Raw genomic sequence first — 17718 nt, 5'->3', positions numbered from 1 at the left:
CATTTGTGTAGCTTGTTTGGCTAGCTCTCCCTTGTCCCTTCATTTCAGTCATGTGGGTGCCCATGTAAACTCGTTTGAGCGGGTCGTTTGAGGGCATCCATGTCAACTCGTTCGAGTGGGTCATTTGAGGGCGTCTGTGTAAACTCGTTTGGGCAGTTCGTTTGGGCGTGTAAGGTCCTCGGGTGCGCGGGTGAACCGGGCACGGGCACGTGGGCGTGCACGACAAGTTGGGTTGCACGACCCAGGAGCGCGCACACGGGTGAGCTGCGGTAGCGACAGTTTGCGATGGTCATGCGACGAACTATGCGATGAGTTATGCCAAGACTCTTGGTTATGCGACGATATGAGAGAGGCTTGGCATATGTATATGAGTATGGAGCGTGGAACAAAATGTTGGAAGGCCGACCTACAAGTAAGGCAAGCTGACATGAAAATAAAGTATTTGCAATGGCGTTTGGGGTGTTGGGTGAGTCGGCTGGGCAGCCAGACTTCACCCACGCTTGGATATATATTGGTGGAGCGTTGCTCTCATTTGCAACGAACTCACTCGCTCATCATTCAAAGATCTTCACTCACATAAGAAAGGTGCAAGGCAAGGTGCGTAGTAACAAGGAAGGAAGGCGCAGTAGGAGATGCGCCCGTTCTTGGGCGAAGTCGCATGGTAGCAAGTCGCTTGTCTTGAGTTTGGGTGAAGGGCGCGGGCAGGGTCACCCGCCGGTTGGAGAAGGGTGTGCACGGGTGTGTGGCGCCCGCATTGTGCAAAGCGGCGCCCAGATTGTGCGACGACTTGGCATGGGTGTCTTGGTGACTCGAGTGAGCACCCGCCCATCGTGGAAGTGTGCACGAAGGTGAACGAAGGTTGGAACCGGAGGTCGTAGAGTTAGGCAGGTGGTACTACGTGCTGTTCACACGATTTGGGCATTTGTCGTGGTTGGCAAGTGGGATTGCGTGTGGGCAGGTATACACGGTTTGGGCGTTTGCGACCAAACGAAGAGCGAACCGGCAAAGACGTGCGACGAGGTGAACGACGGGTTGGTGAGTTGTGCCGCGACCGTGCGGAGGTGCCGATGAGCTGGGCAACCGAGTTTGCCGAAGTTGTGAAAATTGACTAAGTGTAAATTTGGGGTTTCCCAAGATTTAGCTTGTACATTGTAAAAGTGAAGATTATATAATATATTGATTCAGGCAGACTCATATTGCAGGGAGTTGCCCCTCCCCTTTATACTGTGCAATTATATTTGTTTGTAATTGCTGTTGATAATGAATGAGTGTGGGTGTTCATTGGTATAAAGGATAAACATAATAATACTTGGTTGTGAAACAAAAACTAAGTAGGAGAAAGTGAATTAGGCGTAGTCCACGAACATAAGTATTGGTGAAAAGAAAGTGTTCGGTGGTGCCACACCTCGCTATAAGCGGTTGAAAGACTACCGCAAGTGTAGGGGCGTGACAGTTGGTATCAGAGTAGCTGATTCAGGCATTGAAGGTTGAAGCTACTACACAACTTCACCGAAGTGACAGTTGGCATCAGAGCTCGGTTGGAGCTGGTGTTAGAGCAGGGTTGCTCATGACGAAGTGCAGGTGTGGGTACACTTGGAAGCTTGACAGTTGATGACAGTGGAAGCAGGTACTTGCAGGTGAAGGAAGCTAGTTTCACATACAAGTGGAACAAGGGCTGGTTCATGGTTGCAGGGAACTTGGTGAAGCTGGTGAATGGTGAAATAGGTTTAGCATAGGTGAAGCTTAGTGCTTGGGCCAAGCTGAACGACAAGGCATGGCAAGTTTGGAAGAATGCAAAGGGAAGCTCTTGCTTACCTTATACAGGTTGAAGCTGATGAAAGAGGAGAATCCTCGAATTCAAGAGAAGCTTGCAGTCTTGGAAAAGAATGTTGAAGAAGAACTTCTTCAACTTGGTTGGACAATGGAGCAAGATGAAGTTGCAGATTTTGCTATCAAGGAAGAGGAAGTGATAATAGTTGAAGATGTTGCAGATGTGACAACGATGGAGGACGAACTTGAGATTGATCAAGTTGGACCAGGATCGTGTGGTTTTCAGACATGGATGAATGAGGATACTCATTTGGAGGAACCTTGTGATGATGATGAAGGGCAAGGATTGTTGATTGTTGCAGGACTTGTTGGGGTTGTTTGTGACCTTATGATGAAAGGTGCAAAGGCCCGTGACAAGGGAGAAACATGATGATCATTGTGGAGGAGTGGGTCATGTTTTAGCCACTTTGGCTAAGTTCCTGGCATGGCTCATGTACAGATTGAAGTGCACACACTTGAGGTACGATGATGCTTGGGTGGACTTCTCATGGCTGAGACCAAGAGAAAGTCTTGGTGGAACCTATAGTGGGGAAGCTATGATGGAAGGGACTCGTGATGATGATGATATGGTTGGGTGACCAAGTTCACTAAACCAAAGATAGCAGACTTGGATGAGATGACCGATTGTTGTGGTGGGTCTACTTGGTTGGACTACATGGGAAACTTAGTCATGGACATCAGGTTGGAGACATGGAGCATGGCAGTCTTATGCAGGGACATTATGCAGGAGCACTTGTAGAGGTTTCACTTATGGACATCCAATGAGAAGTGTCAAGGCAAGGATGTTGTGCAGATGGATTTTCTAGTGTGACATGGAGACTTATTACTTATGAGCCGATGGAGAGGTCGTGCACTCTTGTACAACAAGGCCATGGACTTGGATGGAGTTGTGAGCAGACTATGGAGCATTCCTACTACATGGAGAGCTGAGGCATCTTGCAGAGACCTTTGGGCCAAGACTTGTATGATTGCTAGGATGTTGGTTGGGGATGACTTATGGAGCTCATGATGACATGAGATTGCTGTGACTTTTGGAGACTTCATATATGGTGGACTTGGAGGATCTGATGCATTGGGGAACTGAGGTCAGCGACTTTGATATAGGATGGGGTGCATACTGTCAAGTACATGTATGGGAATGGCTTGAAAGAGTGACGTGATGTGGATGATCGATATGAGACACTTTGGAGTGACGGAGTTACGATGATGTTGATGCCTTGGTGGCAACACTTGGGCATGGGTTGAGCCGAGACTCAACTACTTTGACACATGGGAGCTAACTGATCTATGATCATGGGCAGCACATGGATAGATGAGAGAAGTGTATACTTGTTTCTGTGGCAGACTTGAGGGATGACACATTGCAGATATGATGGAGGTTGCTTCATGGACCTGGATGTGACACACCGAGAGTTTTAGATTGATGAGATGATCTCTTCATATGGAGGAGACACACATATGAAGGATGATGTTGGGATAGATGTGGCTGATTTCATGTAGCACATTGACACCAAACATCATGAACAACATGTTGCAGATGAGATGAGGGCTACTTCATGGACCTGGGCATGAATTGCACTTATATGGAGATGGATTCTTGATCGAGTTGATGATGTGACAGGATGTTCTAGGAAACGACTGATGATGGCATGAGGATGTTCACTCTCATGGTTTGAGCGTGACAGTTGGATTAGCTACCCAACTAGTTCAAGCATGGGGATGCGTAGTGTACAGAGATGTGTTAGCATTGTGTTGGAGTATCATGGCAGCAGTTCACATGAGGATGACACATGATGAGGTCGACATGAGATGTTGCAAGAAGCATGTAGCTTGAGATGGAGGGACCAGCCTTCCATGATGGAGAGTAGCATGTGGAGATTGTGACAGGGTGATCGATGATCATGGATTGAGATGATCTCTGATGTATGACATACCGATGGGGTATGGTGATCTTGGTGACAGATGGTTGCCGAGGCGAGACATGATGGAGACAGTGGTTCTACATATGTTGCAGAGATGGTTGCAGTATGCGGAGGAGTTGACATCATGGATATTGATCATCTTGGTGGACGGCTACCAGGATGGTATGTTGTCGAGGACGACAACGATTTCAGGTGGAGGAGGATGTAAGGTCCTCGGGTGCGCGGGAAAACCGAGCATGGGCGTGCGGGTGTGCACGACAAGTTGGACTCCACGACCCGGGCACGCGCACATGTGCAAGCTGCGGTGGTGACAGTTTGCGACGGTCATGTGACGAAGTATGCGATGAGTTATGCGAAGACTCTTGGTTATGCGACGATATGAGAGAGTCTTGGCATATGTATATGCGTATGGAGCGTGGAACAAAATGTTGGAAGGCCGACCTACAAGTAAGTCAAGCCGACATGAAAATAAAGTATTTGCGATGGTGTTTGGGGCGTTGGGTGAGTCGGCTGGGCAGCCAGACTTCACCCACGCTTGGATATATATTAGTGGAGCGTTGCTCTCATTTGCAATGAACTCACTCGCTCATCATTCGAAGATCTTCTCTCACATAAGAAAGGTGCAAGGCAAGGTGCGTAGTAACAAGGAAGGAAGGAACAGTAGGAGATGCACCCGTTCTTGGGCGAAGTCGCACGGTAGCACGCTTGTCTTGAGTTTGGGTGAAGGGCACGGGCAGGGTCACCTGCTGGTTGGAGAAGGGTGTGCACGGGTGTGTGGCACCCACATTGTACAAAGGGGCACCCGGATTGTGCGACGACTTGGCGTGGGTGTCTTGGCGACTTGGGTGAGTGCCCGCCCATCATGCTAGTGTGCACGAAGGTGAACGAAGGTTGGAACCGGAGGTCGTAGAGTTGGGTAGGTGGTACTACGTGTTGTTCACACGATTTGGGCATTTGTCATGGTTGGCAAGTGGGACTGCGTGTGCGTAGGTATACACAGTTTGGGCGTTTGTGACCAAATGAAGAGCGAACCGGCGAAGATGTGAGAAGAGGTGAACGACGGGTTGGTGAGTCGTGCGACGACTGTGCGGAGGTGCCAACGAGCTAGGAAACTGAGTTTGCCGAATTTGTGAAAATTGATTAAGTGTAAATTTGGGGTTTCCCAAGATTTAGCTTGTACATTGTAAAAGTGAAGATTATATAATATATTGATTCGGGCAGACTCATATTGTAGGGAGTTGACCCTCACCTTTATACTGTACAATTGTCTTTGTTTATAATTGTTGTTGATAATGAATGAGTATGGGTGTTCATTGGTATAAAGGATAAACATAATAATACTTGGTTTTGAAACACAAACTAAGTAGGAGAAAGTGAATTAGGCGTAGTCCATGAACATAAGTATTGGTGAAAAGAAAGTGTTCGGTGGTGCCGCACCTCGCTATAAGCGGTTGAAAGACTACCGCAGGTGTAGGGGCGTGACAGGGTGGGTCAGGCGAGGGCGTCTGTGTAAGCTCGTTCGGGTGGGTCGGGCAAGGGCATCCGGGTAAAATCATTTGAGTAGGTTAGGCAAGGGCATCCTTGTAAACTTGTTTGGTCGGGTCATTTAGTGTCAGGGTGCTCTTCGGCACATGAGCCCATCTCAAAAATGCTAAGTTGTGACCCGAGGTGGGCTTTGTGCACAATTGTGCAGCTCGTTTGCTTGACTCTCCCTTGTCCCTTCGTTTCGGTCGTGTGGGAACCCATGTAAACTCGCTCGAGTGGGTCATTTGAGGGCATCCATGTCAACTCATTCGGGCATGACGTTTGAGGGCATTCGTGTAAACTCGTTCGGGTGGGTCGTTCAGGCGAGTCGTTCGGGCGGGTCAGGCGAGGGCGTCCGTGTAAACTTGTTCAGGTGGGTCGGGCGAGGGTGTCTGTAAACTCATTCGAATGGGTCGTTCAGTGTGAGGGCATGCCCTGACACATGAGCCTATATTAAAAATGCTAAGTTGTGACATGGGGTGGGCTTTGTGCATGTTCGTGCAACTTGTTTTCCTAGCTCTCCCTTGTGCCTTTCTTTCGGTTGTGTGGGCACCCATGCTGACTCATTCCGGTGGGTCATTTGAGGGTGTCCGTGTCAACTCATTTGGGCGGGTCATTTGTGGGCACCCATGTCAACTCGTTCGGGTGGGTCATTCAGGTGCGTCGTTTGAGGGCATCCATGTAAACTCGTTCAGGAGGGTCGGGCGAGGGTGTCCATGTAAACTCGTTTGGGCGGGTTGGGCAGGTCAGGTGAGGGCATTCGTATTAACTCGTTTGGGTGGGTCATTCAGTGTGAGGGCGTGCCCAGGCACATGAGCCCGAATGAGAAATGCTAATTTGTGGCCCAGGGTGAGTTTTGTGCATGTTCATGTAGCTTGTTCGCCCGGCTCTCCTTTGTGCCTTTGTTTCGTCATGTGGGCGCCTATGTAAACTCGTTCAGGTAGGTCGTTTGAGGGCGTCCATCTCAACTAGTTTAGGGGAGTCGTTTGGGCGGGTTGTTTGAGGGCATCCATGTAAACTCATTTGGGCGAGTCATTCAAGCAGTTCATTTGAGAGTGTCCATGTAAACTCATTCGGGAGGGTAGGGCGAGGGCATCTGTGTAAACTCATTTGGGAGGGTCGGGTGAGGGCATCCATGTAAACTCATTTGGTTAGGGCATTCAATGCGAGGGCGCACTCGAGCACACGAGCCCGTATTATAAATTCTAAGTTCTGACCCAGGGTGGGCTTTGTGCATGTTCATGTAGCTCGTTTGCCTGACTCTCCCTTATCCCTTTGTTTCTGTCGTGTGGGGGCCCATGTAAACTCGTTCAGGTGGTATCACTTGATGGCATTCATGTCAAATTGTTCTAGTGGGTCATTCAAGTGGGTCATTTGAGGGTTTCCGTGTAAACTCGTTCATGTGGGTCGTTTGAGGGCATCCGTGTAAACTCGATCGGGTGGGTCGTTTGAGGGCATCTGTGTAAACTCGTTCAGGAAGGTTGTTCATGTGGGTCATTTGCGGGCATCCATGTAAACTCGTTAGGGCGGGTCTATCGGGTCGGGTGAGGGCATTCGTGTAAACTCGTTCGGGTGGGTTGGGCGAGGGCATCCGTGTAAACTCATTCGGGCAGGTTGGGCGAGGGTGTCCGTGTAAACTCATTCAGTTAGGTTGTTGAGTGTGACGACACGCTCGGGCACACATGCCTGTATCAAAAATGCTAAGTTGTGACCTGGGGTGGGCTTTGTGCATGTTTGTGCAACATGTTTGCCTGGCTCTCACTTGACCCTTCATTTCGGTCATGTGGGCACCCATGTAAACTCATTCGAGTGGGTCGTTTGAGGGTGTCCATGTCAACTCATTCGGGTGGGTCATTTGAGTGAGTCGTTTGAGAGTGTCTGTGTAAACTCGTTCGGGTAGGTTAGGCGAGGGTGTCTATGTAAACTCGTTCGGTTAGGTTGTTGAGTGTGAGGATGCGCTTGGGCACATGAGCCCATATCAAAAATGCTAAGTTGTGACCCAGGGTGGGCTTTGTGCACGTTTTTGCAGCTCATTTTCCCGACTCTCCCTTGCCCCTTCATTTCGGTCATGTGGGCGCCCATGTAAACTCATTCGGGCGGGTCATTTGAGAGTGTCGGTGTCAACTCATTTGAGTAGGTCATTTGAGGGAGTCCATGTAAACTTGTTTGGGTGGGTTATTCGAGCAACTCGAGTGAGGGTGTCCATGTAAACTCGTTCTGGCAGGTCGGGTGAGGGCATCCACGTAAACTCATTCGGGCGAGTCGGGCAAGGGCATCCATGTAAACTCATTCGGTTGGGTCGTTTAGTGTGACGGCATGCCCAGGCACACGCGCCCGTATCAAAAATGCTAAGTTGTGACCCAGGGTGGGCTTTGTGCATGTTTTCATAGCTCGTTTGCCCAACTTTCCCTTGTCCCTTCCTTTCAATTGTGTGGGCACTCATGTAAACTTGTTTGGGTGGGTCGTTTGAGGGTGTTTATGTCAATTCATTCGAGTGGGTCATTTGAGGGTGTCTGTGTAAACTCGTTCTGGTAGGTTAGGCGAGGGAGTCCATGTAAACTTGTTCGGGTGGGTCAGGTGAGGGTGTCCATGTAAACTCATTCGGCCAGGTCATTCAGTGTGAGGGCACGCCCAGCCACATGAGCCCATATGAAAAATGCTATGTCGTGACTCGGGGTGGGCTTTATGCACATTCATGCAGCTCATTTGCCCGACTCTCCCTTGTGCCTTCATTTCTATAATGCCCTTAGATCTGTTCGATGGATGGGTGACTTGCCGAACGAGTAGACGAGCTGCGATAGACAAGAAACACGAACGAGTTGGAGTAATCGCAGATATTCACGAAGTGAAGAGGAGAAAATGCGATGAAGTCTTGTGAAGACTTGGTTATATCATGTGGGTGGTCCCAGGTGACCCTTGAGGCGGGTGAGCCGATGGGCGAGTCGACATACGATGGGGCGGCCGAACAGTGGAATGGGTGGGCTGACGGTGTAAACATGTGGACAGGCTGATGTTTATGGTGAAACGACAGGTTGGCTGGGTGCTTGAACACATGGGCGGGCAAGCATATAAATAGAAGGAAGTTGGATGGAGTTATGTCATCATTCGATCATCTCATAACGAAGATCAACTGTAGTGCAAGCTAAGTGCATAGGACTACGGCTAGGTGTAGAGCTGGACGCATGAGCCCAGGCTGAATGGGCGAACGGTGCGGTGATTTGGTTGGCGAGTTGTGGTCCGTTGGAGAGGTAAATCCCCTCTACGGATAGAGGCGATCCCTACTAGCCCAGAATGGGTCTAGCAACAATCAGTCAATGCTACTACGCAAGTTCCTAATTGCAAATAAAAGGTAGGCAAAGAAGACCTACTTGGATTCCAACGCTTATGTTTGGTGAAGAGACGTTGTCCTCGCTCCTTCGCTTTAGCGGGTCACAATCCTCCACGATCCTTGTGAATAGATACCTGCACACATGAAGAGAGATACAAATACAAGCGTGAAATCTAATAAATGCAATTATACATCAGTCAGAAAGGACATAACTCACATTAACCATTGCAAAGACAAATGAGAGTGGAACCATAATAGTAGTCATCTATTATTAATAATCAACAAAAGAGAATACAACCAATGTTCTGACGTTGAGTCCTCCTTTGGCTGGGTGCTCAGCTACACAAGTCTTGCAAAGCATGAGGGGATGGGAAACAAGCCTCTCTCTCTCTTTGGTAACAAGATCTCCTTACTTAGATTAAGCCTTATGGACACAAGGAAAGCTCTTGCAACTCTTCTTGATCTCTTGATATCTTCCTTACAGCATCAGTATCACCAGTACTATTACCACTACCACTAGCTTGCTCAAGGTATGGAGACAAGCTTTTATAGGTGAAGGAAGGAAGGATAAGATCAATCACATTAATCATGGATTTGGCATTATCACTTGGAAACTTCCATGGAAGGGTGGAAAACTACTTCCAATTCAAGGAGATTCGAAGCCAAACCATCCTCACTTAACATAGCTTCAGTTGGTGAATGAGTTGGATAGAACTTTCGGAAGTTGTTTTGTTAAAAACCTTGCCCAAGTTGGTTGGCGTGATTGCGACTCTGGGACAGAGCGCCAATTGGCGCGCCCTCTTTAGAGGATTTCCCTCATTGGCGCGAGCAGTACACAAGGGACCCGCGCCAATGCAAAAAGGGCTATTTTTATGGGCAAGCTGCAGGAGATGTCTTCAGGGCACATGAAGCTTGTATTCAGAGGGGAACAATGCAAGTGGTTTCAAGTCTTGTCACTTCTCACAAGTCCCAGAATGAGTCCTCCCAGATGCAGGAGAGGGATAATGGGGACGGTGACAAATTACTGTGTAACATGGTCGAACGTAGGTTGGTGTGGGTAGACCATCAGGTGAACCGAATGAAGAGTCTGGAGAACCATGGGTTGCAGCGCTGAATGGAGGAATGACCGGGTGAACTGGCGACCCGTGGTTGGGCGCGCCCTATTCGGGGTTGACAGAGAGGTGTGACGGGTGACCTACGGTTGGGCATGCTATTCATGGTGTGGATTTTGGTGAACTGAGTGAAGGCGACCCACGGTTGGGTGTGTCGGGCGCTGGGAGAAATGAAGTGTAGGGTGTTGGTTGGTAAATGGAGGTGCGACGAGGACGTGCGGAGGGCACCCGAGGTGGGTGACACGGGCATGATGAGCACGCCTGAGTTGGGAAAACAACACGAGATGTGCAATGAGTGAACGAAGAGTTGGGCGAGTTGTATGATGACTGTTTGGAGGTGCCAACGAGTTGGTCAGTTGAGTTTTTGCTTATGTTGTGAAAATTAAAGATTACATATATATTGATTCGGGAAGACTCACATCAGGGAGTTGCTCCTCCTTTTATACTGTTATGCAATTATTCATGTTATTTTTGTTTATGATGAATGTTTATGGTTTTCATCTTGTATAAAGGATAAGTATAATACTTTGTAATGAAAAATAAACTAAGTATGAATGTTAGGCATAGTCCACGATCATAAGTATTGGTGAAAAAAAGTGGTCTGTGGTGCCGCACCTCGCTATAGTGCGGTTGGAAGATTACCACCAGTGTAGGGGCATGAAAGGTGGTATCAGAGCTGATGTTTGGGTTAACAATGAAGTGTTGATCCCACTGCACTATCGTGACAAGTGGTATCAGAGCTGGTGAACTAAATCAAGGAGTTGATTCTACGAAGGCCGAGGACTTGAAGTTCAAGTTTTGTAGGTAATAGGTGATGTCAAGGGTGATTTTGGCGAATGGTGGATGTTCTATACTAGATCACAAAGAAGGAAGTTGATGGCAGAGATGGCAAATGAACCTCATGTTGTGGTGAGTGAATCTAGCCACAATGCAACCGAAGCTTTCATAAATAGGATATTGGAAAGGATGGAAGAATTGAATTCTTTCTGGACTTCGAAGATGGCCAGGGTCACTAAAGATCAAGAAGGCAATGCTAAGATGAGAGAGGAATTAGATGAACTTCGAGACCGATATGAGTCCACTGAATGGAAGTATACACAATTAGAAGAGGAAGTCAAGGAGATTAGGAAGGAAAGAGACTAAGGTTTGGCAGAAATCTTCGACTTGCGAAAACCTCTTGACGAAGAGAAGGATGAGATCAGAGTGTTGAAGAAGGTTGTGAGACATAACTCACATGGAGGATTGTCTCATGTGAACTTCAAGGAACCAGAATCTTATGATGGTACAAGAAGTGTGAAGACTCTTGGTAACTTTCTATGGGACATGGAAAAATACTTGGAATGCTTGGGATTACCTAATGAGGAGACTAAGGTGAAAGTGGTTCCTCAGTTCTTGACGAAGGATGCTAATATGTGGTGGTGAAGAAGGATGGATCAGATTACCAATGGTTGTGTCAATAACATAACTTCATGGGATGACATTAAGAACACTTTTTAGACCCACTTCAATCCTCAGGATGAAACTTGGGAAGCAAGGATGAAGATAAAGTACATAAAGCAAATGAGAAGTCTGCAGGCATATCATGGAGAGTTTGCAAGTGTAGTTCTGGAACTTCTGGACATGGCGGAGAGGGAAAAGGTGTTCAACTTTGTTATAGGGCAAAACCTTGGCCATGAAATGAAGTGAAGAGGCAGAAGATTAAGACACTTGAAGAGGCTATTGCTGTTGTGGATCGTTTGGTGGAGCATTATGATGAAACTTTTGATGAAAAAAAGAAGAAGTTCAATAAGCCAATGGAAACGAGTACGAAATATGATGCTTCGAAGTCGAATGACAAGTCAAAGACGAAGAAACCATTGAAGTGTTGGGTATGTGCAGAACCACATACGGTGAAGAAGTGTACTTCAAGACTAAAAGTGGCTGCGGTGGCACAATATAATGTGAAGAAAGAAGAGACTTATGTGGGGGTGATGCAGATTCTTAGAGCTACTGCTGCTACGAAAGCGGTCTCACGAAGAGATTTGGAGAGGAACAACTTGGAGCATGTTCGGATGAAGGTTGGGGGTGTGGATGTACTCACTATGGTGGATAGTGGGGCTACTCACAATTTCATGAGTGAATATGTTCCGAGAAGTATTGGGCTAAAATTTGTAACGGTGCAGGCATAGATTAAGATAATGAATTCTCCTCCTGATTTTGTGATTGGTGTGATGCAGGAAAGTGTTCCGTCTATGGATAGAGACAACCCCTCTAGCCTTAGAGTGGGTCTAGTCACAAACAAGGAAAAATCAACAATAGCTTTCCTTAAATAGTCATAGTTGGAGGCCTACCTCAACCGATGGTCGATGGAGTTCTGTTGTGCTGCTCCAGCTTCCGCTTCCTTCTCCTAATGAGTAATCAACCCGAAACAATGCAAAGGAAATGCAAAAAAGCACGTAACCAGAACAACAATGATTTATTTACTCACAAAGTTAGGAATTCATGAGCTATCAAGTACATTACATACAAGACATAGGAAAACATCATTGATTGCATTAATTATGAAATAAGAGCAAGCTTACAACCAAAGTCTTGACATCACAAGCCTTCTCAGAGGGATCCAGCCAGCATGTTCCTCAAGCATTCAATCTTTGAAGATGGATCTCCCAACATACAAGTCTCTCTCACTCACAAGTTTTACACAAGATTAAAGGCACTTCACAACCTTCCTCAAGCTATCAACAATCCCACACTTGTCACACTCACACCAGCTATATAGCAAACTCACAAACACTAACAGAACTATCAGCAACCATTCCCAGAACTAAGAACTAGCAGCACATAGCAATGGTGAGAGTTTAAAGAGGAGAAGGAGTCTCCATGAAAGGTGGAAGAGTGAGCTTATCTCCAAGGAAGATAGCACAAATGATGGAATAGCCACGCCAGAGAAAGGAGGGCGACATAAACTATGCCAACAACCAGGTCTGGTGTCATCTGGAAGGCCGACTGTTGGAACAAATTCGCCTAATCTGGATCATCGCGGGCACATAACTGATCTTCCGCACTGACATTGCTATTGGATAACATAGCTAGTCAAGTCATCGCTGAATATTACAAGTGACAGTCACGCTAGCACATAAAATCAGACCATCACGGGAATCAGGTGTACTTCGACGATGGCAATGCTTCTGGGCTATTTTGGAGCGCCCTTCAGTGCGTTTATTTAGCCAACAGACGTGATGAGGCAGAAACCTTTGGAAAAGTGGGTCATTTGGCAACATCAGAGAGCATTTGTCTAATATGAGCATGTATGACTTGGACACATGACACAGTAGGAAGACTGGGATGAAGAAAGTGACAAATTACTGTGTAACAGATTCCCCCTAAAGTATGAAGCCCGAGAGAGAGGGAAGGGTGAAATTCTTTATGAAACTGGCTAAGCTGTAACACCATCTGGAAGGACCTGCATGCAAGTATAACTGATATCTCTGAAGTACATGTAGTCTAGGCATGGACGCAACCATCCAAAAGACATATAAAATAGGTCTGTGGTATGAACACAGCCATCCCGCTAATGAGACCATGATGATGATAAAGGTATGGTCATAGCCATCCATGAAGACTCATGCATGGTCACATCCATCCATCAATGAGTCTTGTAATCATAAACTAATCCACGCAGCCCAAACATGTGTAATCTGAGTTTAGGGTCTTGAACCCATCCGAACATAGTACAAATCCTAACATGCGAATAGATGTGTTGAAGTCGAGCATGATACAACCTCGCTTGATTACGGTCAATGATGAAAACCGTTAACAAGCACGCGAGAAACCACCAATAATGCCAATGGCTCTTAAGGTACTGTCTAGCACAATCCACGAAGTGTGAAAAAGGAGCTGAAGTTGAACACTCGTGGAATCACCCAATCGACGACCAATGATGAAAGTCGACCGTCAGGTGTGAAGAACTTGCCATTGAGGGATGCAATCTCTAAGGTACCAAAGGTATCTCTAGATCAATCTCCTAGATAATGAGCTAATGTCGATAGGAGACAACTCATCACAGGAGGGCCATAATGTTTCCCCCATCAATGAGACAAGATAAGGAACAAGTGGCAGATGGAAAAATGGAGTATCAGAGGAGAAGACGAGGGTGTAAACTGTAGAAGGATTATACTCTTGAACATGTCAATGACACGACTTTGGTGGGTGGCAGCATTCAGGCACCAAGAGATCAGAGGCTCGAAGGAGACGACATGAATCAGATGGAATGAGGCTAGAATGATAACCCAAACCCATGGAAGGCCAAATGACGATGTATGGATGTCCCAACCTGACAAGAAGCAAAAGTGTCGATGTTCAAGAGTGACAAGATAACATAGACAATCAATGATAAACCTGTTGTTGAGTCCAACCTAGTAATAGTTTAACGAGCCCTAGGAAGGAGAAGCTCGAGTCTCGTCATGGTGACGAGTCCAATGTCATCAGGGTTTAACGAGTCCGTCATAGGTGAAACTCGGAATCTTTTTCATGTTTAGATAGTTTGAAAAAGACACGGAAAAGAAAACTCCAGGGGGGTCCTTTTTCATAGATTTGTGTCTCTCGAGCCCGAAAAAGTATAAAACAATACTTGAAAGAACCGCCTGACCATTACGATCAAGGAGTATTTTTTGTAACTAGTGACTTCGACCCGAAAAGGTAGAAAAGTGGTCAAAATCACGTCATTTCGTAACCAATAACAAGCTTGAAACGACAAAGGCCCAACAATATTTTTGTGTTTAAATTGTCGGAAAAGAGCTTAAAAGTGACCGCCTCTTACTTCTTTTAACGAGTCAAGAGGAATAACTCGACCATCTTTTCATTTTTCAAGTTAGAAAAGAGCTTAAATATGAATTTTCCTAGAGGAACGAGTGGTATAAAGGGTAGCAACTGGTTCTGGCAATGGTGGAACAGCTCAAAACATGTAATGGTCAAGAGTCTCGCTAATAAAACCACTCATCGCTACGGTTCCTTAGGAAAGGGAAAGAAACCAAGTGAAAGCATATGATCGGCCAAAGATATGGTGGTGATGGAATGAAACAACCAAGGCTCATCTAGCAGAATTTAGCAGATAAACAACAATCACGAGATGTAAATTGGGTATGGGTTCATCTTTACACAAGCTTGAACCATGGAGAACTCTGCTTGGATTCGGTTTCATGTTTACACAAGCTTGAAATGAAAAACTATGCTTGTTATAAATTTTCATGCCCCCAGCATAATGACGCAAATCGAGGTACATGCCCCGAAAGATTCATTACATTCAACGAGGTGGATGGAATGAAGGTTCACTTTCGAGATCTTGGAAAGACTCAACTTGGAGTTTACGAGATCTTAATCAAAGACTCGATTTAGAAAGGGAGTTGTTTCATTTTTTAATGAGGTTGACACATTGAAAAAGAACTATCCTCATAACCCTTGTTTCATCTTTTAATGAGGTCGACACAAGAAAAGAACTATCCTCGGGCACCTTGTTCATGGGCCACACAAGAACATGGCTCCCAAGAGGTCTTCGTGGGATGGAAGAAATGCACTCTGGGAGGAATACATGTCATGATGCACCAATGACAGATCAGGTTCCAATGCCCCCAGTACATGATGTACAAGACCATCCGCATGATCATCGACAGAGGCGAAGACGGAATGGGTAGCCACATAATTGACCTGTGGCAAGGAAGGTACTACTTGTGAGCAAGAACAGATAGGGGACGACAACTGTGCAGGAGGCACTGGGCTACTAAAGAATGATAATTGATCTATGGTCACCATTCTTCCGTCGTGTGGAAAACAAATGACACGAAAAAGTGAAGAGACAAGGGCCCCCATGGCATAAACATAGTCACGGCCAAGGAGAAGACTGAAATCTAAAGCCGCTTGGACAACCATGACATCTATATCGACACTTTTTCCCCCCAAAGTAACAAGAAACTTTGGGAGGATCCCTAAAGGTTGACTGGTTCCTCCGTCAAATGCCAACAAATTCCATGTGACTGGCACAAGCTATGGGGAGCCCAAAGCTTGCCAAGTAGTGGAAGGCATAAGACTGACAAATGCACTCTCATCCAAGACAGTGCCAGGTACTTCCTTATCATAGGCATGTACTGTAATATGGAAAGGCACATGGGATGGAAGGCAGAATGTAGTCAAATGACTCCAGTCGAAAGAAACAACTGAACTACTTTGTGGGGGAATCATATGATTGCCCCCCTGCTCTACAGGAACCGAAGAAGGACCCCCTTGATCAACGGGGATAATAGGGTCATTTTCAGACTCTGGAGAATCTGATGAGACAAGAAGAACATGAGCATGATGCTCTTCTGAAACAAAGTGATCAATAGGTGGTGAACCCAAGTTGACACTCTCCCCGACCAATGGTTGGTCTGGAACAGGCTTAGCACAGCCAGGCTTGGAAGGAGAAGGATAGACAAGAGAAAAATCTAAGTCAAGCTCTTTGTCAATCGAGAGAGGGTCTAAAGAGAGCCTCTGATAACCAATGGGAAGTTGGGGTGAAGAAGCTATAAGACTTTCCAAAATGGCGGAAGCTTTATCCATGAGCGGACAAAGATGAAGGGGATGGTTGCCTTCACATAGCCTACAGGGGAATCAAATCTTCCCTTTCTTCTTACCATTGCTAGTTGATAGGGTAGCATCACCATGAGCTTCAGAAGATGATGAGGGACAAGCCGGATCGTGAGACCATACTTCTAAGATCCTAGGAATGCCAGGACAATCATGAAGAAGATGGTCACCCTTGCACAATTTACAAGGAAACTTAACCTTCCGCGGAGGAGCAGAAGGTGGTCCAACCTGAGATGTACTCAGAGCACTAGCTACACAGGTGGCCCTACATTTATCAAACTTCTTCTTCTTCTTCATCATCTTCTTCTTCTTCTTAGTCTCCTTGTTACTAGATGTGAAAATTTCACCAGGCGGAGGAGAGGAGGAGGAAGAAATAGGGAAGAAGGCGTAGGCTGAACCTTGGAATCAACATGTGTGGTTCAGACGAGGGAGATGGTGGAATAGGAGTCACGATGCTCGGGACCACAGAGGTTGAAAACAACCATACGGGAAAACTGATGGTTAACCTAGGCAAATACAATGTTGCCATATATGGAGCACCTGCATTTCCAAATGGAGGAAACAGACAAGGATTTCCATCTGCGGGAAGACCTTGTCCAGTAGACTTGGGGGATGTTGCCATTGAGAACGAGCCTGAAAAAATCTCTTATCACAACCAAGAACTCAAAATTTTACCAGGAATATTTCGTGGGAAAATAAATTTTATAACACAGGAACAAAACTTGACCTTTTCATGTTTCAAGAGTCGAGAAAAGGACAAAAAGGTGACTCTATCTCTTTCGAGGTTTAATGAGTCTGAAAGGACAAGTGCTCAAATTGACCTTTTCTTTTAAGGAGTCCGAAAAGGAACAAAAGTGACTACTCTAGAGAACTAGGCAAATTTTTTACCAGACAAACCCGTAAAACTGCATATACATCTTGGCAGTCATATGAAAACCAAGGACTTTCCGTACGGCAGTCAATCTTCCCAAATGCTGTGTTTGGTGCGTTATGTCTTGTAAGGCAGTAGACACGGCTTCCTATGGATAAAGGATGATAACCTAGTGGGGTCTTCCAGCATATACTCGACGGTACATGGGAGCACAATTCCGTGCTAGACCACTATTGAGTCACAGAAGGAGCAATCACCCAACCTTGAGTGGAAACAAAAGTGACTAGGTTTAATGACGCTGGAGCACGTCTCTAGCCTAGACCTCTAAATGTGTGCATTATGTTCCAATGCATTGTTAGATTTATTTAGTTCATTTTAGAGTTGATCTTGGATTAAGTTTCAGTTTTCAAGCCTTACCGTATGTATATAACAAATCCTAGGATGCAGCTAGAATGAATGAAATATCCTTTCCCTTCGATGAACACCTACCTATGGGAGGGTAGAGAGATCATTCCCAAACCAAGAAAACCAAGA

The sequence above is a fragment of the Pinus tabuliformis genome, chromosome 5_2 (genome assembly GCF_031772625.1).
Source record: "Pinus tabuliformis cultivar Carrire ecotype Pingquan chromosome 5_2, CPIR1, whole genome shotgun sequence".
NCBI classification, from domain to species: Eukaryota; Viridiplantae; Streptophyta; class Pinopsida; order Pinales; family Pinaceae; genus Pinus; species Pinus tabuliformis.
The sequence above is the reverse complement of the archived record's forward strand: the minus strand, read 5'-3'. Positions refer to the sequence as shown.